Raw genomic sequence first — 25910 nt, forward strand, 5'->3', positions numbered from 1 at the left:
TCGGGGAGGCTGGTAAGGCAATTGAACCGTGCTGCTGGCCTGCCTTGGTCTGCTTTCAAAGCCAGCGATTTAGCCCTGTGCTAAACTAGCCCCTATTGGGTGGCTAATGTAAAAAAGATTCGGCAATGGTGGAAAAAGAAAGAAGCGGAATGGGTACAGGCAGAGGAAGCATTGTGTAAAGGGGCTAGCTTGAAGGCTTTAGCTACTGCCCCACTTCCATTTACTCTGGGGAAGCTTACAGGAAGTCCAGTGTTGGCATCATCCTTAAAAATCTGCAGCCAATTTAAACGGCATTTTGGTTTGGGAAACATGTTAGTGCTAGCCCCTATTTATGGAAACCATGGAGGGATTGGATACAACATTTAAACAGGGGCATAAATAGGGATTAAGAAAGTAAAAGACTTATTCTTAGAAGGGAGATTTGAGAACTTTGAAGAATTGCGGGAAAAACACAAAATGCAGAAGGAGGAGAAGTTTAAATATCTTCACTTATGAAATTTGGTGAGAAAAGTGTTAACCTCTTTCCCTCGACTACCAGATAACAACCTCTTTGACAAATTGCTCTGATGTTTTGGGAGATGGGAAAATTACTAATATATATACCGGTAGATGGCTGTTGAACACAAAGAAAACACCGATTGAGAAATAAACCAAAAGTGGGAGGAAAAGTTGGATATGAAATTGGAATGGGGACTAGGGAGTGAAATTAAAAACAGGGCCCATACCACATCTTCATGTGTAGGATAAGCTTGGTACAATTCAAGATAGTACACAGGGCCCATATGACACAGGAAAGAAGGAGAAGATTCTTCACAGAGATAGATGATAAGTGTGAGAGGCGTAAAGGAGGACCAGCTAACAATGTCCACATGTTCTGGCCATGTCCACGATTAGTGGGGTTTTGGACATCGGTATTTGAAACACTGTCATAAATTGTGGAGGTGGAAATATTACCGGGAGCTCTTGAAGCAATTTTGGTGTCAGAAATGCCAGGACTAGTGTCAGACTGGTGTCAGAAATGGGCAGCACGGTAGCATTGTGGATAGCACAATCGCTTCACAGCTCCAGGGTCCCAGGTTCGATTCCGCCTTGGGTCACTGTCTGTGTGGAGTCTGCACATCCTCCCCGTGTGTGCGTGGGTTTCTTCCGGGTGCTCCGGTTTCCTCCCACAGTCCAAAGATGTGCAGGTTAGGTGGATTGGCCATGATAAATTGCCCTTAGTGTCCAAAATTGCCCTTAGTGTTGGCTGGGGTTACTGGGTTATGGGGATAGGGTGGAGGTGTTGACCTTGGGTAGGGTGCTCTTTCCAAGAGCTGGTGTAGACTCGATGGGCCGAATGGCCTCCTTCTGCACTGCAAATTCTATGAACTCTATGACTAAAGAAGGGAAAATAGCCCATGTGGTGGCCTTTCCCCCATTGATTGCCTGGAGACTAATTTTATTAGGATGGAAGTTAGAGATTCCGCCAAAGATATCAACATGGTTGGGGGATCTTGTGGAATTCCTTAAACTTGAGAAAATTAAGTTTGTCCTTCATGGCTAAGATGGGGAACTCTGGACGAGATGGAAGCTGTTTTTTTAAAATGTCTTCCACATACAGCGACACCTGGGGTTCCCTATTCCCCTCACAATCCCCTGCAGCTCCACTAACCCCATAAGGGCCATCGCCAAGGGCTGTAGCGCCAGCACGAAAGCAGCGGCGACAGCGGACACCCCTACCTCATTCCCCTGTGCAACGCAAAGCTCCACAAACTCATCTCATTTGTACATACACTCACCACCAGGACTGCAAATAACATAAGCACCCATGCCACAAACTTCGGGCCAAACCCAAACCTTCCCAATATCTCGAACAATTACCTCCATTCCACCCGATCGAAAGCCTTCTCGGCATTCATCGAGACCACTATCTCTGGTACCCACCCCGACGGGGTCGTAATCACATTTAACAGCATCCTGATGTTACTGGAGAGCTGCCTGCCCTTTACAAAACCTGTTTGGTCCTCAGCGGCCAACCCTGGTTCACACCCCTCCATCCTCCCCAGCACGAACTTGGCCAACACTTTCACATCCGTGTTGAACAGTGAAACAGGCCAGGGAGGCATGGTGGCCCTGTGATTAATACTGCTGCCTCACGCCGCTGAGGACCCAGGTTTAATCCTGGCTCCAGGTCACTATCCGTGTGGAGTTTGCACATTCTCCCCTTGTTTGCGTGGGTCTCACGCCATAATCCAAAGATGTTCAGGCTAGGTGGATTGGCCACGCTAAATTGCCCCTTAAGTGGAAGAAAAAAGAATTGGGTACTCTAAATTTTTCTTAATAGACAGTGAAATGGACCTATTTGCCCCACACTCCAGCAGGTCCTTCCCCTTCTTTGGACGCCTGTGTCAATGTATCCGGCAGCTCCCCCTTTTCCCACACCTCAGTAAACATCCTCAGAAAATGCAGTGCCAACTCCATCGCAAACTCCTTATAGAACTTTGCTGGGTAGTCATCTGGCCCCAGGGCCTTCCCCAACTTCATCCCCCTTATGCTATCCATCACCTCCCTCAGGCTCAACGGCTCATTTGGCGCCTGCCTCCTCTCTTCATCCAGCCTTTGGAAGTCCAGTCCACCCAAAAACCGCACCATATCTCTCTCTTCACCGCCTGGCACGGCCCTGTACAGCTTTTCATAACACTCCCTCAATGTCTCATTTATCCTCTCTGGCTCTGACACTACCTTTCCCTTCCCTGTCCACACACTCAGAATGTCCTTGGATGCAGCCTGCCTCCATAGCTGGTGGGCCAGCATGCAGCTCGCCTTCTCTCCATATTCATATTGCACTCCCCTCGCTCTCCACAACTGGCCCACTGCCTTCCTTGCAGTCAGCCTGTCAAACGGCCCCTGTAACCTTTTTCTCTCCGACAACCCCTCCATGGTAGAAGCTCTCGATTATTTCCTGACCACCTCGACTATCTCGTCCAACAACCGTCCATACTCCTCCCTCCTCCTCCGTCCCTGTGCACCTTGAATGAAATAACCTCCATCCAAACCATCGTCTTTAATGCCTCCCAAAACATAGCCTCCGACACCTCACCATTCTGATTCAGCTCCACAAAATCTCTGATCACTGACCACACCTTCTCACAGAATCCCTTCTCCGCCAAAAGCCCCGAATCCAGCCTCCAACTCGGCCTCAACAAGAAGCTGTTCTTGCCTCTATTTACAGATTTATTTGTTGCCAGTGGGTAAAGGGAGGGGCATAGGGGAGATGGGATGGGGAGGGGAGGGAAAAAAGGAAAGGTTTAATGGAAATTACAGAAAAAATCTCAAATTAGGAGCGTATTTTATGTTATGTATATATTTATTTTCATAAAAATATTTTAAAAAATAATTGTCATCTTGCATTGAAAGTTGAGTAAACCTTTTGAGGCAATGGTCAATCAAATCATGGGTGGAATTCTCCGACCCCCCGGGGGGTCGGAGAATCGCCCGGGGCCAGCGTCAATCCCGCCCCCGCCATGGCCCAAATTCTCCGCCATCGGGAATCGGCAGGTGCGGGAATCGCGCCACGCCGGTTGGCGGGCCCCCCGCGGCGATTCTCCGGCCCGCAATGGGCCGAAGTCCCGCCGCTGACAGGCCAATCCCGCCGGAGGGAATCAAAGGTGCCGGCGGGATTGGCGTCGCGGGCGGGCACCGGGGTCCTGGGGGGGGGGCGATCTAGCCCCAGGGGGTGGCCCCAAGGTGGCCTGGCACGCGATCGGGGCCCACCGATCGGCGGGCGGGCTTGTGCCGTGGGGGCACTCTTTTTCTTCCGTCCCGCCATGGCCTTCACCATGGCGGGGGCGGAAGAGACCCCGTCCCCTGCACATGTGCCGGTATGATGTCAGCAGCCGCTGACTTCCGCCAGCCGGCGAAGACCTTTCGGCCCCGGCTGGCGGGGCGCCAAAGGCCGTTTGCGCCGGAGTGGCTCCCGCTCCGCCGGCCGGCGCGGGCCTAGCCCCTAAAGGTGTGGAGAATTCCGCACATTTGGGGAGGCCCGATGCCGGAGTGGCTCACGCCACTCCGTCCCGCCGGGACCCCCCGCCCCGCCGGTTAGGGGAGAATCCCGGCCCATGTTCTTGTTAATAAATTTAGAAAAATGGTACTTTCTATTTTTTACCATTATCATTCACCTCTCTGCCATGCAATCTCCCATTTTTTTTATTTGTTCATGGGACTCATGAGGGCATTTAAGAGTCAACCACAGTGGATCTGGAGTCACATGTAGGCCAGATTAGGTAAAGACGACAGATTTGCTTCTCTAAAGGACATTAGTGAACCAGATAGGGTTTCACAACAATCAACAATGGTTTCATGGTCACCTTTTGGACGTTTAATTCCAGATTTTTATTGAATTCAAATTTCACCATCGGGAAAATTTCACCTCCTGTCACCGGCGGGATTTGAACCCAGGTCCCCAGAGCACGACTTTGGGTCTCTGGATTGTTAGTCCAGCAATAATACTACAACACCACTGCCTCCCCAGACATCTTCAACAACTGATAATAGCCCACCTCTGTCTCTGAGTTAACTAACAGCAAAACAGTTCTGAAAATGCTGATTGACGGTCACACATTCTGCAGCTTATTGTAATTGGCAGTGACACGTTCTTTCCACAGCTTTCTCCCATTCCGCTCCCTCACTCTATCTCCTAGCACCGATACACTGACTGCCATCTCATTACACATTCCAATTGACAATTGGGATTCATTCCTCAACGAGAGCCTCATCAGTTGACGCCATATCCAAGATGCAGGATCCCATGGTTTGCTGATAGCTGTTTCATTTTTGGTCATTCTAAATGGTCTTGCTCTAGATGATTATGATTCTTGTTTTTGATCAATCTCAAGGCAGAGTTCCAACTATCTATACTTGTGAATGTGTCAGTTTTTTGATTTGAGATCTAGATATGTTCTTGCTAATGTGTGCAGAAAATTGAACAGCAAAAACTATTTGGTATAACAGTTACATAATTACATTAGAAAGTCCTTTTATCAATCTCTTCAAGCAGATAAAGCAATAAGAATCAAAATGTAACACAAACTTATTGTTTTATACAATAGAATACCATTACTAAAAGTCCTTTACTTTCTCAGAATCTTATCTAACTAAGGGAGTTAAATGGCCGACTGTTTCTTTTCCTGTAAGGTTTTCAATAAGCTGCAGTGCATACCATCTACAGAATATACTTCAGCAACATGCCAAGACATCTTGCAGAACTTGCCAAACTCATGAGCTACACCATCTTGAAGGAAAGTGACAGCAGGGGCACGGGGACACCATCATCTTTAAATCTCAAACAACCATCACCAGAAGAGCATAAGAACATAAGAAATGGGAGCTGAAGTCAGCCATTTCACCCCTTAATCCTGCTCCATCATTCAATAAGGCCATGGAAATCTGATTGTAGTCTTAACTCCACTTCTCTGCCTGTCGCTGCTCCCACCCCCCTGCACCCGCTCCATAATCCTGCACTCCCTTGTCAATCAAAATCAATCTATTTTTGTCTTGAATAAATTCTCTTCACGAGTACTTCACTTGACTTTAATTGCAAACAAAAAAAATGCAGCCAAGGGCAGGAAGAGAGCATCCATAAGAGCTAGGAGCAGGAGTAAGCAATTCAGCCCCTTAAGCCTCCTCAGTACGACTATGGCTGATCTAATCTTAGCTTCAACTCCACTTTCCTGCCCGTTCTACATCACTCTTCAAGTCATTACCTTGGGTGACTGTGTGGAGTTTGCAATTTCTCCCATGTCGGCGTGGGTTTCCTCCAGTTTTCTCTCACAGTCCAAAGAAGTGTCTAATATTCAGAATACTGAGAACCCTTGGATGTTCAACTCCCAGACCTGGTCTTCTTGTAACCATGTCTCAGTAATCCCCACCAAATCACCACCAAATCATGCCCTTTGTCTCCATTTGCTGTTATCTCATTGATTTTATTCCGACTCGTTTGTGAGTTCAGGGACTCACGCAGTTCTCCGCAACTACGATGGGTGGGAGAATAGCGGGAGGTCTGCTCCCGCACCTCCCGCTATTCTCCCCTCCCCAACCCCCCCCCCAAAATGGCGTGTCTGGTTTTCCGACACGCCGCTTGGAGAAATGCGGGGGCGGCCCGCCATTCTCCGACCGGGATGGGCCGAGCGGCCTGCCGTTCCCGACCTGTTCACGTCGGCGGCAGCCATACCTGGTCGCTGCCGTCGTGAACATGGCGCGCCAGGTAAGTGTGGGGCCTAGGGGGGCGGATCGGGGATCGAGCACCACGATCGTGCTCGGGAGGGGACTGGACCACGATCGGTGCCCACCGATTGTCGGGCCGGCGTCTCAAGGGGACGCACTCTTTCCCCTCTGCCGCCCTGCAAGATCAAGCCGCCATGTCTTGCGGGGCGGCCGAGAGGAAAGACGGCAACTGCGCATGCGCGTGTTTGAGCTGTCCAACCCGCACATGCGCGGCTGACGTCATTAGGCGCTGCCGCGGCGTCATTCTTGCCGTGCTGGGCCTTGAAGCCAGGGACAAGGCCCGGCCGCGGAGTTTCCCGGTACGGTCCGCCTATCCCCCCGGGTAGGGGAGAATAGGGGGCCGGGAGAGGCTTTCCGACGCCGTTGTGAACCTCTCCAAGTTTCACGTTGGCGTCAGGCCTTGCGGAGAATTCCGCCCAAAGCCTTTAAGTTTGTTCTATTGTCAAATTGCCCTACTCTTGTATAATTCCTTGGTACAATATGATATTCACATGTTTTGTTCCTTTCTTTTATTTACTGATAACAATCAGTCTGATCACCTGCACTCTGACCTCCTTTAACTTTGGTTTTCTAATTTTCCATCCAACTGAACCTTCTCCCCCACTATTTAGTTTAAAACCCTATCTACAGCCCTAGTTGTGTGATTCTCCAGGACTCTGCCACAGCATGATTCAGATGAAGACCATACCCTCGGGGCAGCTCCCTCCTTGCCTGGTACTGCTGCCAATGTCCCATGAATTTTTTTAATTAAAATGTTTTTTTCTTCATCTTTATTGTCACAAGTAGGCTTGCATTAACACTGCAATGAAGTTACTGTGAAAAGCCCCTAGTCACCACAGTCCAAAGATGTGCAGGTTAGGTGGATTAGCCATGCTAAATTGTCCTCAGTGTCTAAAAAGGTTAGGTTGAGTTACTGGGTTACGAGGATGGGATGGGCTTGAGTGGGGTGCTCTTTCCAAGGGCCAGTGCAGACATGATGGGCCAAATGGCCTCCTGCACTGTAAATTCTATGATTCTATGATTCCTGCACCTGTTTGGGTGCACAGAGGGAGAATTCAGAATGTCCAAATGACCTAATAGCACGTTTTTCGGGACTTGTGGGAGGAAACTGGAGCACCTGGAGGAAACCCATGCAGACACAGCGAGAATGTGCAGACTCTGGACAGACAATGACCCGAGCCGGGAATCAAACCTGGGACCCTGGTGCTGTGATGTCATAGTGCTAACCACTATGCTACTGTGCTGTCCACACTCATTTCTCCCACAGTAAGCTTTGAGCCAAGCATTTACCTCTTTAATCTTATTGACCCTGTGCCCATTAGCTCATGGCTCAGGGAGTAATCCAGAGATTATGACCATTTTAGTTCTGCATTTAAATTTAGATACTGGGAGCTCATATTCCCTCAGCCGAACCTCTGCACTTGTTCTACCAATGTCGCTAGTGCCTATGTGGAACACAAAAACTGGATGCTTACACTCCCACTCCAAACTCCTCTGCAACCTAGTTGAGATATCCCAAAACCTGGCACCAGGTAAGCAACACAACCTTCGGGACTCTCAATCCTGGTCACAGAGAGAAGTGTCTATGCTCCTAGCTACACTGTCCCCGATTACAACTACATCTCTCTTTTATTCCCTCACTTTAATGACTCCCTATTCTATGGTGCTGTGGTCAGCTTCCTGCAGTCCCTGCTTTCATCCACACGGGAAGCAAGAATGCCGAACCTGTTGGACAAGGGCTGAAGCTCTTGCAACCCTACCTCCTGGGTCCCTCTACCGGCCTCATTCACACCCTACTGTCCGTGGCCACTGGCCGAATTCAAGGTTGTTAATTTAAGGGGTGTGACTGTCTCCTGAGATACAGCATCCAGGTAACTCTCCCCCTCCTTGATGTGTCACAGCGTCTGTAGATCAAACTTCAGCTCATCAACTCCAGGCAAAGTTCCTCAAGCAACCAACACTTGGTACAGATGTGGTCACTAGGAACTGCAATGGGATCCACCAGCTCCCACATCATGCAGGTATAACACATCGCCTGGCCCTGCATCTCTATTTTATTTAATTAGATTCAAATTTTTTTCATTTCGAACTAGTCTTTAGTTTTTTTTAATCTACAAAATATTTCTCCTTTCTATCTTCAACCTGAAAGCAATTTAGAGAAGGTAATTCAAGTTAGCAGTTACTAACCAGCCAAAGAACTTAGTGTTTTACTGTGATGCCACTCTTTGTTTTTCCCATTCTGTTTATGGTGAGCTTCTCCCTGCAGCTCCCTTCCCTTTTCCTGTTGTTTTATCTCACTGGGTTTACCTCTCTACGTTGTTTCTCACTCTGAAGCAGCTCTCCCTTCCCCCATTGTTTTAACTCACCAGGTCCGCTTCCCTCATTCTGTTTCTCACTCAGGTTCACAGATGCAGAACTGGTAGCCTTAGATACAGAGATAGACAGGATGAGCCCATAAGATAGAGGAGCAGGATTTGATTGTTCAGCCCCTTGAGCCTGCTCTGCCATTCAGTAAGATCATGGCTGACCTGTTTGTAGCCTTAACAGCACTTCCCTCCCTGTCCCCCATGACCCTTGACCCCCTTTTCTATCAGAAATCAGTCTGACTCAGCCTTGAATATATTCAATGACACGGCCTCCAGTGCTTTGGGGAAAAGACGAATGACCCTGATTGAGAAGAAATTTCCCCATTTCTCCATCTTAAATGGGAAATCCCTAATTTTTAAACTTTGCCGATAGCTCTAGTTTCCCCTTGAAGGGAAAGACCCTCTCAGCTTCTACCCTGTCAAGTCCCATCAGAGTCTTACATGTTTCAATAAGATCACCTCCCATTCTTAAAACTCCAGTAAGTACAGGCCCAATCTGCTCAACCTATATCATAAGCCAACCTCCCCTCATCCTAGGAATCGCTTGAACAAACCTTCTCTGAACTGTCTTTAATGTATGTACATATCCCTCCTTAATAAGGAAACCAGGACTGTACACAGTACTCCAGGTGCAGTCTCACCAATATTTTGTTTCGTTAAAGCAAGACTTCCCTATGTATATATTCCTTCTGCCTTGAAGTAAAGGTCAACATTTTATTTGCCCTGATAATTACTTGCTGTACCTGCAAGCTAACATTTTGTGATTCATGTACACCAGCCCAGATCCCTCAGTGCCACAGCATTCTGTATTCCCTCTCTCTCCATTTAAATACTATACTGCTTTTCTGTCCTTCCCACCAAACCGTGCAACCTCTAGTTTTTCCACATTATGCTGCATCTGCCAAATTGCCCACTCGCTCACTTAACCTATCTGTCTCCCTTTTCAGACACTTGGGGCGGGATTCTCTGACCCGCCCCGCCCCCCGCCGGGTCGGCAAATCGCCGGGGGGCTGGTGTGAATTAGAGTAGGTACTTACAGGCGGGACGAAGCTGTGCGAGCGGCCTCCAGGGTCCTCGGTGGGGCGCGGGGGGATCTGGCCCCGGGAGGTGCCCCCACGGTGGCCTGGCCCGCGATCGGGTCCCACTGATCCGCGGGCGGGCCTGTGCCGTGGGGGCACTGTGGTGAATTCATACTGTATTGTAATTCACACTGTATTGTATTGCATAGTATTATGTCCTTGTGGGCTCTGTCTGTGAGCCGTTGCGCGGCTCTGTCCATAGGGGGAGATGAGGAGCTTGTACAGGGCTCCACCCTTGGCTCCGCCCATGGCTCTGCCCATGGCCCCTCCCACTACCTGAAGTATAAAGTGCTGCAGTCGTGAGCATGCCCTCAGTTCTTCTGGTCGCAGGCAGGCTTAGTTGTAAGACTATTAAAACCACAGTTTACTTCCAATCGTGTTCTGAGTGAATTGATGGTCACATCAATTCAATAGTCTTAGAAAACTTGAAGAAAACTACTATGGAATCAGCCCTCAAACCTGACCGACTAGAACTCGACCCGCAGGCTGCAGAAGCGAAGGAAATCTTCCTACACTGGCTTCGATGTTTCAAGGCCTACCTGGCTGAATCAAGCACATCTGAGACTACAGAGGAGCAGAAACTCAGCCTACTGCACGCACAGGTGAGCCATCGTATCTCTACGCAACTCAATTGTACCACCTCATGTACTGAGGCCCTTGCTATGCTCGACCAATTGTACGTGCGGCCGATAAACGAGGTCTACGCGTGGCACATTTTCACTACCTGCCGCCAGCGCCCCGCAGAGTCCCTGGAAGACTTCCTGCGCAACTTAAAAGCCCTTATTCAGGACTGCAACTTTCAGGCTGTAACGGCCTTCCAGCATATGGAACTCACTGTCCGTGATGTATACGTTGCAGGGCTCAGATCTAACTATGTGCGCCAACGATTACTTGAGAAAGAGGCCCAGAACTTGGAGGACATGGTAGAGTTAGCAACTACTATGGAGGTCACGTTCTGAAGTCTAAACTCGTTCCCCGCGGACCAAGCGACCCCATCGTGGACCCCCGACCAGTGACTGCCCCAGGCCTGCGCCGCGCGGCCATCCACCCACTATGGAGCGCCAATGTTCCATTTCTGTGGCCAGCCCCAACACCCATGGCAGCACTGCCCGGCCCACAATGTGACCTACAGCAGCTGCGGTCGCAAAGGACATTATGCCAGAGTATGCCTGGCGAAATTGAAACTTTCTAACTCCCCGGCAGTCCAGAGCACTCACCCCTCCCAATTCGCAGGTCCACAGACCCCATAATGCTGCAGCGTGTCTGCCGACTCCACCTCCGCCCGACACGTGCGACTCATGGGGGCCACCATCTTGGCAGTCCTCCCCCACGCGGCCGGCTATGTGCGAGTCATGGGGGCCACCATCTTGGACGCCATCTTCCTCGCAGCCCGCCACGTGCGATCCACGGGGCGGCCATCTTGGACACCATCTTCTTCATCACCCGCCATGTGCGATCAACGGGGGCCGCCATCTTGGCCATCAACCGAAGCTCACCTCGATGACTACGACCTCAGCGGACAGTCATCACTGGGCCACTCCAGCACTGCTGATCGAGCTGCCGACTACCCGCAACTCAACACAGTCACTTTGGACCAGTCGCGTCCGAAGCACCTCCAGAGCTCGATGATGTCCGTTAAAATCAACGGGTACAGGGCAGCACGGTGGCACAGTGGTTAGCATTGCTGCCTACGGCGCTGAGGACCCGGGTTCGAATCCCGGCCCTGGGTCACTGTTCGTGTGGAGTTTGCACATTCTCCCCGTGTCTGGGTGGGTTTCGCCCCCACAACCCAAAGATGTGCAGGTTAGGTGAATTAGCCACGCTAAATTGCCCCTTAATTGGAAAAAATAATTGGGTACTCTAAATTTATTTATTTTTTAACCGAGAGCTTCGTACATCCTGACCTGGTAAGACGTTGTTCGCTCCCTATCTTCCCTGCACGGCAAACTATCTCCCTCGCCTCGGGGGCGCACTCGGTCCACATACAAGGGTGCACCGTCGCGACCCTAATGATTCAGGGGGCCAGCTATTCTAATTTCCAGCTGTACGTACTCCACGACCTCTGCGCCCCACTCTTACTCGGGTTCGATTTCCAATGTAATCTCAAGAGCCTCACACTCAGCTTCGGCGGACCCCTAACTCCACTCACTATCTGCAGTCTAGCAACTCTAAAAATCGACCACCCTCCACTCCTCGCTAATCTGACGGCTAACTGTAAACCAGTAGCCACTCGCAGCAGGCGGTACAGCCTGCAGGATAGAGTATTCATCAGAGCTGAAGTCCAGCGGCTCCTACGTGAGGGAGTCATAGAGGCCAGTAACAGCCCCTGGAGAGCTCAGGTGGTGGTCGTCAAGACCGGGGGAAAGTTCCGGATGGTGGTTGATTACAGCCAGACCATTAACCGGTTCACACACCTCGACGCTTACCCCCTCCCTCAGATTGCAGACATGGTCAATCAGATCGGCCAGTACTGCATGTTCTCCACGGTGGATCTGAAGTCTGCTTACCACCAACTCCCAATCCGCCCGGAGTACCGCCACTACACGGCGTTCGAGGCAGATGGCCGCCTCTTCCATTTCCTCCGGGTCCCGAATGGGGTCTCAGTGTTCCAACGAACAATGGACCGAATGGTGGACCAGTACGGGCCACGTTTCCGTACTTGAACAATGTCACCATCTGCGGCCATGATCAGCAGGACCACGACGCCAACCTCCACCGATTTCGCCAATCCGCCCAGAAACTCAATCTCACCTACAATACGGAGAAATGCGTTTTCTGCACTACCAGACTAGCCATCCTCGGCTATGTCGTGGAAAATGGAGTCCTAGGCCCCGACCCGGACCGTATGCTCCCTCTCCCTCATTGTTCCAAGGCCCTCAAGAGGTGCCTGGGATTCTTCTCTTATTATGCCCAGTGGGTCCCCCAGTATGCGGACAAAACCCGCGCACTATTTAAGACCACACTCTTCCCACTGTCGTTCCTCCACGTCGGCCGCTGTGGTTATCCGCCATGGCCGACGCGGAGATGAACCCACACTGCGCATGCGCTGGGATGACGCCAGCACACGCTGGCGCTCCCTTACATGCGCTAACTTGCGCCGGCCGGCGGAGGCCCTTCGGCGGCGGTTGGCATGGCGCCAAGCCCCTTCCCCGCCGGCCGGCACAGTGTAAATCACCCCGGCGCCAGCCTAGCACCTGATGGTGCAGAGGATTCCGCACCTTTGGGGCGGCCAGACGCCGGAGTGGTTCACGCCACTCCTCGGCGCCGGAGTTGCCCGCCCCGTCGATTCCCGCAGAATCCCGCCCTTTGTGTCCTTTTCACAACTTGTTTCTTTACCCACAGGTCATTAATATAATTGTAAATAATTGGGGTCCCAGCACAGGTCCCTGTGGCACTCCACGAATGACAGGTTTTCATCCTGAAAATGACCCATTTTACCCGACTCTCTATCCCGTTAGATGGTAAATCCTCGATCCATGTTAATATATTACCACCAACACGTTGAGCTCTTAGCTTGTGTCGTAACCTTTTAGGTGAGACCTTACTGATGTTTTTTGAAAATCCAAATATGCTACAGCCACTGGTTCCCTTTTATCCACCCACAATGTTCCGTCCTCAAAGAAATCTAATACATTTGTCAAACATGATTTTCCTTTGCTTGTGTTATGATTTTCTAAATGTCCTACTGACGCCCTCAATGATGTCCAAAATGATGGATTCCAGCATTTTCCCAATGACAGATGTTGGGCTTACTAACTTATAGGACGTAATCCAATGGCCACACTGCACCTGAAAAGTAGCTTGCCACAGCGCAGTGTTGCTGATAAAAGCCAGGAGACAGGGAATCTACCTGGCTCATGACGCTAGCCAGATCGTGATGGATATAATGGGCGGGATCACTTTTGGAAAATCTGCATATTAGAGCAAGACAGTAAGCCTCACGCTAATAAGCCGGGGACCTTCCAATAGTGTGTTCGGGCTGGGGGAGTCAGGTATTGCTTTGGGAGACTTGGAGATCGGGACGCATCTCTTGCTACACTGGGGAATTCCGGCAAGCGGGCACTCTATTTCTCTGCGTCGGCCGCTGTGGTCCTCTGCCATGGCCGATGCGGAGATGAACCCCCCCGAGCATGCGCTGGGATGATGCCAGCACACGCTGGCGCTTCCGCGCATGCGCCAACTCGCGCCGGCCAGCGGAGGCCCTTTGGCACTGGTTGGCGTGGTGCCAAGCCCCTTCCCCGCCGGCTGGCGCGGCACAAACCACCCCGGCCTTAGCTACGCATTCCCCGCTGAGGACCCTTATATCACGCAAGTTGCGTTGTATAGCCATGTGTGAGCGCTGAGAAAAATGCGGCCAAACAGCGCTCGCTGTGGAACTTTGTTCCTCATTGGTTGAATCAGTCCCATAGTTTCCTGCTTCCATCCCCATCCTTTCTTGAATAAAGTTGTTACCGTTCTTTCTTTGTCACTCGATCAGTGTCATCAAATTTCCCTCCTAACAGCAAATGGGAGGACCTTCACCGCAGTGAGGGGGCCATCACCATCCTCACAAGGACAACTGGGGATTGCCTGCATTGCCAGTGGTAGCCAAACCCATAGAGTTAATTTGAAAATAAGTTTGCCTATCTTCTGATAACTTGAGATAATGAGCAGACCAGCAATTTGATTACACATTTACCAGTTGCTGTGGTTTGCTTAGATTTTTTTTTACTGACAGTCAGACACAAAATAATTGGCTGGCATGAGTCAAACTAACAGATCACAGTGGCTGTTATGTTCAAAGATAGCCAAGTCTCTCCCCTGAAGTCTGCAGTTCAAAAGGCCAATCTGACTAACTTTACAACATATGCATCATCATTAGTCAGTAAAGAGCTCTGAACTACAGACATTTTATTGCAGAAAGACCAGCTTTAAAAAGGCAGCCAGGAAAGATATATAGCAGCATTTAATGCCATTCCCCTTGGTGAGTTTGATGGTGATTTAATGGCATTTAGTCGGGCAGGAGGGTTGTGGTGGGGACCTGGTACCTTCCCACCTCAACCCTGATTAAGTCACTGGCAGGAAGCGCCAAGAATGGCTTCCCCATCCTGCGGCCCTTATGTGGACAAGTAATGGCCAATTAAGGGCCTCATCATGCTGCCAGTGGACGGCATGGGACTCACCATGCAGGACGCATGACTAGAAAACCTGTGCGGGGTTGCTTATAGGCACTGAGGGTACCATGTTCAAAGGCATTCAGTGATTGATTGAGGGACTTGGCAATGGGAAGGAGAAGACCTGCTGAGAGGCACTCCCTCCCCAGTCCTTGAAGCTGACCCTCCAGCTGCCACCCCGCTCCCGCAATCACTCACCTCAGGCGTGGGCTCCAGTGATGAAACTAGCTATCGGTTGGGTGGTACCAGCAGGAGGTACCACGTCTCCAGTGGTGCTGCCGTCCAATAGAGCTCCTAGCCTCCAACCTCCACCTCCAGGGTCCTTGATCCTGAGGAAGAACCACCAGTGTCCAGTTAAGTGCTGAAGTGGCATTTAAATCAACGGGCCATCTGTAGTTAAGGCAACTGGGGACTCCTGTTAGCTCTCCAGCTACGGCATGACCTCACTGTCTCCTCCATTAAATCCAACCCAGTTAATTTTTTGCAAAGTAATACATTTCCGAAAGATCCATGTCCAGGAATGACGATGCTCCCTGCTCAACCCTCTCACACTCATGGCACGTTATATAAACATGGATAGTGCAGTTAATTGCACGTCGGACAGATAGTGAAGAGAGTCAATTCCACTCAGCGTGTGAAGCTTGACCTCTGTCATAAATTAATCTCCATTTAATACTACGGTCACATTACATGTCAACAATATCAGTACCTACAAACATAAGGGACGGGAATCTCACCGTCTGAAATTAAGTATTGACACCAAGAGAATCGGTGGACTTTTACGACAGAAAAATCGCCGCAATACCTGGACCGATTCTGCTACCATTGAGGGGTTAGTATAGTTGCCGCGTGGAATACAATTGATTCCAATGCAAAACTGTGCGGGATTTGCCGGGTCCGTGATTGACACTCGGGAGGCTGACAAGCTGCAGCTGCATACACATTACACTCCCCACACACACTTCTCCCAGCCAAAAGGATGGCAAGCCCATACAGCTGATGGGTCATCTGGGGCCTGAGGGCACCCAGGGGCGTGCCCTGGAGGGTCACCTATATGACCTGTGACACCAGGTTCAAAGTGGGCTGTTAGCAGTGTACGCAGCTGCATAGCTGCCTTGCCGGCTGCGGCAATGGTGCTCTGTGCCCGGTCACCCCGACCCCACAGCCTACTTCCTGACCACCCCCACTACTTCCCCAAGCCGTGGCAGAAGCCCCCCGGCTAGCAGCACAACTGTCAGAAAACTATGGCGATGCTGGTCACCTTCCGGACCCACTCTCTCTCCCTCAGCAGCCATCACGCTGATTTCATGATTTCTAAAAGCACAAGTGAATAACACCGTTGGGAACTCAGCCCATCGGAGGCGGAGAATCGTGGAGGCACTGGAGAGTACCGGTTCGGGGCCCGCTAATGTTATGCAAACGATGCCTATTGTACAAGCGGAGTGAAACACTTTGACATCTTTTTCAAGGTGACAGAGAATCGTGATTTGGTGTCAAATCGGCACCAGCTGCGATTTTGGCGTTGGAAGCTATTATCCGCAAAATCGCATTTCCCAATTTCGGCATCGGCTAATGGAGAATTCTGCCGAATGTCTGTTGACGTGTGAGCAGCAAGTATAGGCTTTGATATTTTTCTTTGACTGTGCTCATCCAAAGCTTTGCTGCCTATATCTTAACATACAACTCCCATTCACCCTGTTCTTGCTGACCTACACTGGCTTCTTGTCTGACAATGCATTGGACTTCAAATCTTCATCCTTGTTTTCAAATTTCTCCATTGCCTCATCCATCCCTATGCTGTAACCATAAGTTTTTGAGGCCTCTGTGCTCCTCCAATTCTGGCATCTTGTGCAACCTCAGTTTTACTTGCTCCACTATGGTGACTGTTGTAGCCGTCTGGGATGGACACTTACAGCAAGAAACATGGACATTCGCAAAGCCGAAAGGAAAATGTGGACAATGTAAGATTCAGGCAGGCACAGAGCCTGAATGTATACTTGTGAGCAAAGAATCCAGACAAAGAATCCAGAAACCCCCAACCGATCAGCATTTTGATGGCCCATCTCCGTAAGACAAAGGACTGATACTCGAGTAACCGATACAATTCCAGACATTTCTGCGCCACTCCCTTTATTCAGGAAGCATAAACAACGGGGTCAATGACCGCTTAGGACACACCCAGCCATCAAGGCACCCGCCCCTTTATTGGCTCAGATCGAAGACAGTGATCGAGAACTGCCCAATTAATGGGGTCCAAACCTAAGGTCCGCCAAAAAGAGCGCGAAACTCCCCAAGGATAAAGAGAGACACTGCCATGTGTTCAATCTCTTTCGGACCTGGCGCTCCGGCAATGTCCATCTCTAATCGCAGCACCACCAGAAGTAAGTTGAAGTTCAGCACTCGCTACCAGACGGATGAGTCCAGCTGAGCAGCAGTTACTTCTCCAGACCCAGTAGATCCAGATTCGAATGAAGGCCACTGTTCCTCTGACCTAAGCCGGGTGCCTGAAGTTAAGTACAGGTTGTCATAGTTGTTAGGTGTAGTTTAATTAGTAGTGTTTATGTTGCATGTGTAAGTTTATCCTTGTGTGTAAATAAAGCACCATTGATCTTGAACTAACTAACTGGTTGTTTGGCTCTTTGATCGATATCCGGTTGAACCTTGTGGCGGTAGCATTTGATACCTGGCGACTCTGAAAGCAATATAATATCGATATCTAAAGAAAGAAGGACAACCTTTTTGATAGCCATATTTATAGCAGGTAAAAAAAGCAACACTGATTTAAGCTCTCTTGGCTCTGAGCTCTGGATTTCCATCCCAAAATCTCTCAGCTTCTTAACATCTCTCTTCCTTTAAGATACTGCTTTAAACCCATCTGTTTGACCAAGGTCTTCGTCATCAGTTCTGAAATCTCTTTCTGTGCATCGGTGTCAATTTTTGGTTGATTTTGCTCTTTGTTTCACACTTTACTTTGGGACACTTTCTATGTTAAAGCTGCCACATAAATGCAGGCTGTTGCTGTTATTGACTGGTAGCTAATTCTGATCAGTGGGATCGCTTTCACTGTGTGTGTACTTCACAGTAAAGGCATCAATCCTAAATGCTTCTCTTTTTGCCTACTGTATGCTAATGAGTGATGCAAAATTGCAAGGAATACATGACATATGAAGATGTTGAAAAGTTTGTGATGTGAGAAATACAGAGCTCTCTGGCCTTAATTCCATAGACACAAGTTGAAGCGGCCGATAAATGCCGTAAATGATGTTTTTGATCCATTTGGCCAGTTTGTTGACGTTCTTGTCACTCCCACTAACATTACAGGCAGAGAATAGGGCATGCACAGTAAAATTTCAGGGGCCTGCAATTTTATGTGGCGCAAAAGTGCAATATAAATGACTTCTGCCTGCTGTGTGATTGCATGTATGTATATGAAAGACTACCTTTGTTCTGGTGCAAAGTCTATTGTTTGGGTAGCTGACACATGAGGCTGGCTGCATTCTGATGTAGTCTTGTCAACCTATTAAAGTGCGATCTCTGTCAGCCCACCCTTGCCTTGTCTTAGAAACAACTGGTTGTTTGTTTGCGCTGGTTCTTTAAGCACTGTGATATTTGATGAATCTCTCCTGGTGGTATCTAGCTCGGAGAGTTTAATATTACAGTGCAGAAAGTAGTTTTGCACGTTTTGTTTACTTGACATAGAAGAGGGATTTTTAAAATTAAGGTTATTCTTCAAAACACTGCGTCTGTATTGGAAGAAAATCAAGTCTTATGATTTAGGGCCTGTCATGGTCTTGATTTTTCCATTAGCTGTATCATGTACTATACGAAATCAACACAGAGCTTACTACCAGGAACTGTGCTTCCAAGAAGTTGCCGAGAGGCACTGGGAGAACTTTGAGATCAGTTTCTATTGTTTCATATGGACAATCAAATGAGGAAGGCCATTTGGTCCATCTAAGTTCATTCATCCAGAGAGACATATTACAGCAACCATTTGGTTACGAGATGATTCTAAGGCTTTATCTGGAAGCCCAATCCATGGGCTGATCACTCCTGGTTCAAAGAAGAACTATCAGATATTGGTCTTAAATGTATTAGTCTGAAGCTATGCCTACTTACATACTCTTGCACGCTAATTCAAATTTGTGTTCTAAATTCCCTGAACTGCTATATATCCCTGGGATGACCTCATTACCATGCCCTTTCCTGACTGGCAAGCCCAAATTTCTCCAGTATGGAAGATGAGGTCTGATTGCTGCATGGTCCAGTTTGAGCACAACTTTGCATTACTTGCATCCGAGCCATTAGCTATGTAGCTCAATATTCAGCTGAACTTGTTGACTACTGTTCTGTATTGCTTGGGCATATTGAAAATTGAGCGAATTACAACACCTCATTTTTTTCAAAGTTCATTTGTTATTTTAGTACCATTCATGGAGTACGTATGTTGTTTGAATTTGGACTTTAAACTTGGCTGCATTAAGTTTCACCTGCTATTGTTCTGCCCACTCACATTTTTCAACTTGTCATTATACCTTTAGTTATTTGTTTAAAAAAGAAAATGTCTTTATGGAGCACCTTTCATGTCTCAGAACATCCTTACTTTGCAACCAGTCGAGAACTTTTGAAACTTAATCAATGTTGAAATTTCGGATTTGCGCACAGCAGAGGCCCCACAAATAAACATAACTGATAACATGTTTTAGTGATGTTGGTTGAGGGTTAAATATTAGTCAGAACCCCCAAGAAGAGCTCCCTTGCTTTGTTACAAATAGTGCTAAGGGTTCTTTCACATCTCAACTGAAAGATAAAGTTGCCATGGTCCCAGATGACCATAAACTACTTCCCCTTTGAAGGGGGAGGGAGTTGACTAGTGGCGATTTAACCTAAGGGTCACCACACCTCAGGCGAAGGGTAAGCTTGAGAAGGAGGGGCCTTCAACATAACCTCGAGGGCACCTCCAAATAGCAGCACTTCCTCGGTTCTGCATTGAATTGTCATTCTCGATTAGATGCTCAAAATCTCTGACACGGGACAACCACCCGGTTCAGAAGCAAGAGTACTACTAGTGAAGTGCTGCTTGCTAACACCTGCCTTACTTTCTATATTAGCATATAATTTCAAATGCAAGAAATTCAGCAGATTAATACCAGTTACTGAAACTGCAATACAATTAAGAATAGAGGAAAGATTTTGGATGATGTGAGTGGGACGCAGGTCATGAGAATTGACTACCTTCCTGGTCGTACTGTATGCTGTACTGTAATTCTGTGCAAAATAAAAGGTCAGATTTGTGCACAATCAGTAGGAGGCTCTGTACGCTGTTAAGCAAAATGTTTTATGACCTGGTTATTTTTACAAAGAGCTGGCTGTTACCATGCCTCAGTGACTTCTGACATTAAAAGTGAAGGTTTCATTGGATCTAATGATGTGTTTGTAATTTATTTCCTCATGGGTGGCCTGGCCGCATTGCACCGTCCTCGGAGGCCCATCTCTGCCTGTCACGCCGAGCTGAAATGAAAGGTGACTGGATTCAATGAGCCTTCAAACCTGACCTCAGTTCCCGCATAAAATGGCTCAGAACAGGGTGGGGATAGGGGATAGATAGAGGAGCAGTCTCGCTTTCAGAAGCTGCTTGCAACATAACTGGCCATTTGTACTGTTTGCAATAAAAAAAGAAAAACTGGGGTGGGGGGAGAAAGACAGAAGGGTATTCAAGGCGCGCTTAATGGCCAAGCTGCCACTCTAGTCTCTGCAAAGATAATTTCAAATTGAGTTCTCTATGTTAGTGCAAGAGGAATTTTCAGTAGAGAAGCTCTATTTGCTGGTGGGCAGCAAGCCAACAGTGCCACAATTTGACAGTATTAATTAATCACCTGGGAGCTCTGCTTGTCTTTGCCATGGATAATGTATCAAGATAGATGTTTACTTTCTTTTTATGCCTTTAAGTAGGTTAAGGGTTGGAAACTGCCTCATCGTTGCTGTCAAGCAGGGAGGGGAGAAGGGACAAAAAAAAACAGTCATTTTCCTGGAGATTCCACTTGCTGTCTGCATTGCCACACTCATAAATACACAGCAGGTCATGGGGATGGCCCAGTGACACCCAAATGACATCCAAAGGCCTACCTTCTGCAACATTGGTGGTCAGTGAGAGCCTTTTTCCTCAGATGGTGATGGCTAGCATGAGGGGACATAGCTTTAAATTGAAGGGAGATAGATATAGGACAGATGTCAGAGGTAGGTTCTTTACTCAGAGAGTAGTAAGGGCGATTGGTTACCCAGGTCGGCACAACATCAAGGGCCGAAGGGCCTGGACTGCGCTGTAATGTTCTAATGTCTAATATCGTGGCAATACACAGGCAGAGTTTGTGGCACACACATGCGGCTCTGATATGTGATCAGTGTTGGTCTCAGTTATTTTGTGTTGCCGTTTTTGGTGGTAGTATGAAGCCAAATGATCAGTACTCTGCATCTGTCTCTTGTTTCTATTATCCTTCACGTCCACTCTTCAGTGAACCCAATTCAAAAAATCCTGATGGTATCCCCTCTCTCTGAATCAGAGGCAAAGGATTAATTATGCAGATATATTTAAATATCCACTGGCGGGCAAAGCAACACACTGCGAGCTGATCCAGTGTGTCAAGATACTATTCATGATGACACATCAATATCAACCTGCATTTGATTATATTCTTTATTGTCATAAGTAGGCTTACATCAACACTGCAATGAAGTTACTGTGAAAATCCCCGAGTCACCACACTCCGGCACCTGTTTGGATACACTGAGGAAGAATTCAGAATGTCCAATTCACCAAACAAGCACGTCTTTCAGGGCTTGTGGGAGGAAACCAGAACACTCGGAGAAAACCCACAAAGACACGGGAAGAACTTGCAGACAGTGACCCCAAGCAGGGAATCAAACCCGGGTCCCTGACATTATGAAGCAACAGTGCTAACTGCTGTGCTACATTGTCGGCCTACATATAGCGCTTCTAACATATTAAATATTCCAAGTAACTTCAAAGAGCATTATCAGACAAAAGTTGACATCAAGACGTAGAAGGAAAGATTGGCACAGTTAATCAAAAAGATAAGCCAAAAGGGCAGCACGGTGGCGCAGTGGTTAGCATAGGTGCCTCATGGCGCTGAGGTCCCAGGTTCGATCCCGGCTCTGGGTCACTGTCAGTGTGGAGTTTGCACATTCTCCCCGTGTTTGCGTGGGTTTCACCCTCACAACCCAAAGATGTGCAGGTTAGGTGGACTGGCCAGGCGAAATTGCCCCTGAATTGAAAAAAATGAATTGGGTACTCTACATTTTAAAAAAATAAAAGAAAAGATAAGCCAAAGAGGTGTGTTTTTGAGCCGAGTTTTAATCAAGGGAGAGAGGTTTGTTGAGAGAATTCCAGTGCGTAGATCGAAAAGTATAGCTGTCAAAGGGGCAGCAGGGTAGCATGGTGGTTAGCATAAATGCTTCACAGCTCCAGGGTCCCAGGTTCGATTCCCGGCTGGGTCACTGTCTGTGTGGAGTCTGCATGTCCTCCCCCTGTGTGTGTGGGTTTCCTCCGGGTGCTCCGGTTTCCTCCCACAGTCCAAAGATGTGCGGGTTAGGTGGATTGGCCATGCTAAATTGCCCGTAGTGTCCTAATACAAGTAAGGTTAAGGGGGGGGGGTTGTTGGGTTACGGGTATAGGGTGGATACGTGGGTTTGAGTAGGGTGATCATGGCTCGGCACAACATTGAGGGCCGAAGGGCCTGTTCTGTGCTGTACTGTTCTATGTTCTAAAGGTGGACTGAAGGAAGTGACTGACACACAAAAGGCCAGAGTTTGAGGAATACAGAATTTTTGATGAATTGTTAGGGTTGGTGGAGGTTGCATAGATCATAGAATTTACAGTGCAGAAGGACACCATTCGACCCATCGAGTCTGCACCGGCTCTTTGAAAGAGCACCCTACCCAAGCCCACACCTCCACCCTATCCCCATAACCCAGTAACTCCACCTAACACTAAGGACAATTTTAGACAATAAGGGGCAAGTTAGCATGGCCAATCCACCTAACCCGCACATCTTTGGACTGTGGGAGGAAACCGGAGCACCCGGAGGAAACCCACGCACACACTGGGAGAACGTGCAGACTCCGCACAAACTGTGACCCAAGCCGGGAATCGAACCTGGGGCCCTAGAGCTGTGAAGCAATTGTGCTAACCGCTATGCTACCGTGCTGCTCCAAGATAGAGAGGGGTGAGTCCATAGAAAGGTTTGAACATAATCATATGAATTTTAAAATCAAGGCGGTGGAGGTCAGTGAGCAAAGGGGTAATGATGAGTGAATGGGACCTGGTGTAAGTTACGGGATGGGCTGTGGTATTCATAGAATCCTTACAACACAGAAGGAGGCCAGTCAGCCCATCGATTCTGCACCAACCCTCTAAAAGAGCACCCACCTAGGCTCACTCCCCTGCAACCCTGTAACCCCAATGTAAACCCATCTAATCTTTGGACACTAAGCGGCAATTTAGCGTGAACAAACCAAACTAACCTGCACTTCTTTGGACTTTTGATTTGTCTTTGGTTTATAAAGTGTGTAAGATTGGAGGCCGATCAGGAGAACTTTGCAATAGTCAGGATTACAGGCCTCTGTAACAGACTGATATATTTTGGCACATTTACCATGGGAGCAGGCAGCAGTTTGGGCAAAGAGGAGAAAGCGGTTCTCTGTTGCTGCTAGCCCTCTGGAAGTTGGAAATTTCACTTTCATCAGCATTAGCAGTTGCACTCGATCTGCACAGAGGGAGTCACTGGCCAGGATTCTCCATCCCTCCAGTCCCGTTTTCCGGCACGGCACGCCCCCACCAGAAGCGGGATTCTCCATTCCAGCAGCCGACCAATGGGATTTCGTAATGTGGCCATCTCACGCCATCGGGAAACCCACGGGCGCAGGTGCGCTGCCGACAAAGCAGAGGATCCCGCTGATGGAGAATCCCGCAGACCATCTCTGCCATAATACCCCAAGCCACAAAACAGCATGTAGAAGGGAGGTGAAAAGATAGCATGCTGAGATACCGCAATCACAGAGGCATGTAAAAAATACTGGGATAAACCTAGCCTGAGAGCGACCCCCCAACAATCTTGGAGTTGGAGAAGATTTATAATTGGAAGAGATATCATCAAAATCCCGAGGGTGTTATGTCTTTATATGCTCAGCACTGTTTACTTTAGTCAATAACATGGGGCTCTAAGTATAAATAGCTAAGCATATAATAAATTTCATACAACCATGTTTTCTTTGCTTTATTTGACCCCGTGGCTGTTTAAAGAATGTTTGGTGGCAGGAGAATCAAGCCTGCAGGACAAACCAGGAAGATTCCTGATGGAAGTTGACTGTCTGCTGTTCTGCAACTTCCAATCCACAATGGGGTCAGCTGGCAGGAATCAGATTTTACAGAAAAATAATGAACCAATTTTTCAACAAACTTATTGCAATAATAGTAAGCTTTTTCAAGTCAATCGGGTGAACATATCCTGCTTGTCAAGATGACAATACCTTGAGGTGTTAAAGTGACACTGAAATTCGCTGAATGCTGCCTCTGTTGGATAATGCCCAATCCTCACTGTTAGAAGACAATAGCACATTGAGAGATTGAAGAGTGAAACAAGTGGTTTATTAATGTTATCTCAGTCAGACATGTGTTGACTTCTTGTCACAGTTGAGACTGCATTATTCATTAATTTTGACGCAAAGTTAAAATAATTCTTGCCATTTCTTTAACCGAGATAAGGCTGAGATTCGTAAAGCACATTATTGCTGAGTTAAAATGTAATGCTTTACGTCCCGCTTTTATTAAAGTTTATGAATTATATGGTGCCGGGAATTTAAAAAACACAAATACTTGCACTGTTCAGTGTATCTGATGGAACCAGTTCAGTCTTTCCTATCCTTTTCAGTGGACCGAAGATACTTGCCAAGTTCAGAGCCTTCTTTCTAAATTTGGAACCTAAAGTTTCCGTTTGTATCAAGGTCCTTTTTCCCAGGTGTCAATTTCCACTCTGTCACCTTGATATTCTCTCAAAACACTCACTATCACAGACACCTGAGATTCAGGTCCCAGTGTCCTGCAGTGACCAAATAAGATCAGGAGATCATGCGAAATAGGGGTAGGCTTCGGCCATTCAGTCCATTGAACCTGCTCTGCCATTCAATAAGATCATGGCTGATCTGATTGTGGTCTTAACTCCACTCTCCTGCATGGCGCTCATAACCCTTGATTCCCTTTGTCAATCAAAAATCTGTCAAACTCAACCTTGAATATATTAAATGACGCAGCCTCTATGGGTGATTTTTCATTATGTGTTAGGGATTTTTTATCTGTGTTTTGGTAACTACTGGTCAACATAATTTGATCAACAGTGAATCAGTGGGTGCAATCTAACCAAATTTGAATAGAGTCCCGTGACGAGCATGTTTAGCTGAGTGTTTCCCAGCACCCAAAGCGCCGAGCAACACCACGCTATCTGTCAGGACTCTGCTTCAATTCTGGGCCTCAGTGGAGATCGCTCTGCCGAGGCCCCACTCAGTCCCGTTTCCTGCATTTAGGAGCTCCGCTTGCTGAACTCCTCAGTGCAGGAGAAGTCCCGAAAGACGTACTGTTAGGTGAATTGGACATTCTGAATTCTCCCTCAGTGTACTCGAACAGGCACCGGAATGTGGTGACTAGGGGCTTTTCACAGTAACTTCATTGCAGTGTTAATGTAAGCTGACTTGTGACAATAAAGATTATCATTATAGATCATGACATCATTTTTAGATGGTGTTGCGATCTCTCGACCTTTTGATACGACTTCTGCCCCCCTTCCCACATAGGCAGGGCATGCTGGGCCTGATTCCCAGCGCTGGCAAAATGCCAGACTGGCACTGTGGCACTGCACCTGGGCACCTTGGCAGTGACAGGCTGGCATCCAAGTGGCCATACCAAGGTGCCAGGATCAGTGCCAGCCTGGCAGTGCAATATGCAGGGGTGGCATCAGCAGTGCTAGGATGCCACCCTTCTC

At 48.2% G+C, this 25910-nt stretch overlaps 1 protein-coding gene across 1 annotated transcript in view; it reads left to right on the plus strand.

The window, feature by feature from the left end:
* Window positions 1-25910, plus strand: part of LOC119971632 (N-acetyl-beta-glucosaminyl-glycoprotein 4-beta-N-acetylgalactosaminyltransferase 1-like) — a 1002314-nt gene that overhangs the window by 242573 nt on the left and 733831 nt on the right. The gene's annotated exons all lie outside the window — the stretch shown is intronic.

Source organism: Scyliorhinus canicula, chromosome 9, assembly GCF_902713615.1.
Source record: "Scyliorhinus canicula chromosome 9, sScyCan1.1, whole genome shotgun sequence".
Taxonomy (NCBI): domain Eukaryota; kingdom Metazoa; phylum Chordata; class Chondrichthyes; order Carcharhiniformes; family Scyliorhinidae; genus Scyliorhinus; species Scyliorhinus canicula.